Source organism: Cynoglossus semilaevis, chromosome W (assembly GCF_000523025.1).
Source record: "Cynoglossus semilaevis isolate Cse_v1.0 chromosome W, Cse_v1.0, whole genome shotgun sequence".
Classification (NCBI taxonomy): domain Eukaryota; kingdom Metazoa; phylum Chordata; class Actinopteri; order Pleuronectiformes; family Cynoglossidae; genus Cynoglossus; species Cynoglossus semilaevis.
In genome coordinates, this window is record NC_024327.1 from 16,307,058 (window position 1) to 16,310,338 (window position 3,281).

Consider the following 3,281-nt stretch of genomic DNA (forward strand, 5'->3'; position numbering starts at 1 on the left):
GTACCGGAGTTGTTACCCTGGATGTGTTGGCGGGACCTACGGTGGATGTAAGGACGGCAAGGGAGGTGGGCGATGTCCGGGTGGTGCTGCAGCTCCGGTGGAGGAGGGAACGGTGCATTCAACCGGATCCGTAGGAGAGCAGCGACAGAATAGTGGACTAATGGAGTAATCCTGCCACGGGATAATGGCAAAAGGACAGGAGATCCCGGGAGAGGGCAAAGCGGGGAGGCTGCAGTGTCACGAGGCGAGGAAAGAGAGCCGGAATCGAAGTAGCCGGCGTGCATTTGCTACCGGCGTTAGCACCAGCTACCGGCGTTAGCCCCCGCTAGCAGCGTTAGCCTCAGCTACCGGCGTTAGCCCGAGCACTTGTAAACAAAAGTGCTGGAGTTACAGCAGGATATGCTGGGACAATGGAACCGATTAAGTGTCACACAATTGCATGAAAACAAGTCGGTAGTGATGGTGTGAAAGCCGAGAAAACACTAAGGAGGGAGATGAGCTCATAACTATTTACAATTTTAGTTGAATAAATCAGAAACATACCATGCACAATTAATACAACATTTAAACAAAAACATCTTTATAAACATCTCTGCTGTGGTGGAAGCTAATAGGGAAGGCCTATGCTGCTATATTCTAATGTTGCTCATCATGGTGGTACTCAGAGAGCTCAATGTTTTCTCAGGTGGTACAGAGTATAAAAAGTTTGAGAACCACTGCCTTAAAACATGTACAGGGGTTCCTAGACTTGTCAATGTAACTTGATTTTGGACATAAGTCAGAACACATACTTTGCATTAGTGCCTATGTAAGTTACCTACGCTAACACAGTGGTAACATCAAAATCTAGGACATTGTTTCCCAAAGACTGGGTCGCAACCCTCAGGTGGGTCGCAAGAGATTTGGTTTTTTTTGGGGTCCTCTTGCAACATGTTTCCCAGGAGTTTACGAATAATGTCTATTGACTTGGGATGCGAAAGTTTGTGACTTTTAAAATATGGGTCCCCAGAAAAAAAGTTTGGGAAACACTGGTCTAGGACATAAAAACATCAGAAGAGTCTGACTTAAGCCTGGGAGCCATAAGGAAGGTCAAAAACTCCCCCCAAAAAACAACACAAATATATTCCCTCCCACCATTAAATGGTTTACACCATTGGGTCCTTAAGCTGGGTCCAACTGAACTTGGGTCCTTACCCTTATTTTGTAGATATGACTGTTGTTGTTGACTTATTTAATGTTAAATCAATAAACATTTGCTTAGAGTATTTACAGGGAGTGCAGAATTATTAGGCAAGTGAACCCAAAAGACTCATTAATATCAAAGCTGAATATTTTTGGGAGTTGGAGTGGGGCTTTTTTAGTTTTAGCTATTTTAGGAGGATATCTGTGTGTGCAGGTGACTATTACTGTGCATAATTATTAGGCAACTTAACAAAAAACAAATATATACCCATTTCAATTATTTATTTTCACCAGGGAAACCAATATAACAGCTCAACATTCACAAATATACATTTCTGACATTCAAAAACAAATCAGTGACCAATATAGCCACCTTTCTTTGCAAGGACACTCAAAAGCCTGCCATCCATGGATTCTGTCAGTGTTTTGATCTGTTCACGATCAACATTGCGTGCAGCAGCAACCACAGCCTCCCAGACACTGTTCAGAGAGGTGTACTGTTTTCCCTCCTTGTAAATCTCACATTGGATGAGGGACCACAGGTTCTCTATGGGGTTCAGATCAGGTGAACAAGGAGGCCATGTCATTAGTTTTTCTTCTTTTAGGCCCTTTCTTGCCAGCCACGCTGTGGAGTACTTGGATGCGTGTGATGGAGCATTGTCCTGCATGAAAATCATGTTTTTCTTGAAGGATGCGGACTTCTTCCTGTACCACTGCTTGAAGAAGGTGTCTTCCAGAAACTGGCAGTAGGACTGGGAGTTGAGCTTGACTCCATCCTCAACCCGAAAAGGCCCCACAAGCTCATCTTTGATGATACCAGCCCATACCAGTCCCCCACCTCCACCTTGCTGGCGTCTGAGTCGGACTAGAGCTCTCTGCCCTTTACCGATCCAGCCACGGGCCCATCCATCTGGCCCATCAAGACTCACTCTCATTTCATCAGTCCATAAAACCTTAGAAAAATCAGTCTTGAGATATTTCTTGGCCCAGTCTTGACGTTTCAGCTTGTGTGTCTTGTTCAGTGGTGGTCGTTTTTCAGCCTTTCTTACCTTGGGGTGTCTTGTGTGTCAGTGGTGGTCGTTTTTTAGCCTTTCTTACCTTGGCCATGTCTCCGAGTATTGCACACCTTGTGCTTTTGGGCACTCCAGTGATGTTGCTGCTGAAATATAGCAAAACTGGTGGCAAGTGGCATCTTGGCAGCTGCACTCTTGACTTTTCTCAGTTCATGGGCAGTTATTTTGCGCCTTGGTTTTTCCACACGCTTCTTGCGACCCTGTTGACTATTTTGAATGAAACGCTTGATTGTTCGATGATCACGCTTCAGAAGCTTGGCAATTTTAAGAGTGCTGCATCTCTGCAAGATATCTCACTATTTTTGACTTTTCTGAGCCTGTCAAGTCCCTCTTCTGACCCATTTTGCCAAAGAAATGGAAGTTGCCTAATAATTATGCACACCTGATATAGGGTGTTGATGTCATTAGACCACACCCCTTCTCATTACAGAGATGCACATTACCTGATATGCTTAATTGGTAGTGGGCTTTCGAGCCTATACAGCTTGGAGTAAGACAACGTGCATAAAGAGGATGATGTGGTCAAAATACTCATTTGCCTAATAATTCTGTACTCCCTGTATTGTGATAATGAGTAACGGACTAACTGCTGAAGTACAGGCTTGATTGCCTACCAGACCGCCTTCCAGTCACTGACCTGACTCCCTGCTTACTTCTCAAGTTCTTGTCACCCACCACTTGGCATCAGTTACCATAGTAATGGCCTCCAACAGTGTCAGTAATATATCAGACAAATTTCTTTAGACGGTTCTTTATATAATTTACTTCTCAGTTCATGATCTGAACCTGTGATTTTTGAGGAGATACGTTCATGTCTAATGTGATGGCAATAGAGACAGGCATCAATACTGCTGACATTTCTGCTCCACTGTGTGTGTGTGTTCTAGACCACATGACCTTTAAGATGGAATATGAAGTGACCTTATAAGATGTGATTACATTTTAACGACACTGACTTTCGTTGCGAATAATGGTGGAAACAAAACACAGGAAAAACGGACATACAGTGCCGTGAAAAAGTATTTG

The 3,281-nt window shown here is 43.9% G+C and overlaps 1 protein-coding gene across 1 annotated transcript in view; it reads right to left on the bottom strand.

Moving 5' to 3' along the window:
- Window positions 1-3,281, bottom strand: part of LOC103397289 (calmodulin-regulated spectrin-associated protein 1-B-like) — a 411,725-nt gene that overhangs the window by 396,014 nt on the left and 12,430 nt on the right. The gene's annotated exons all lie outside the window — the stretch shown is intronic.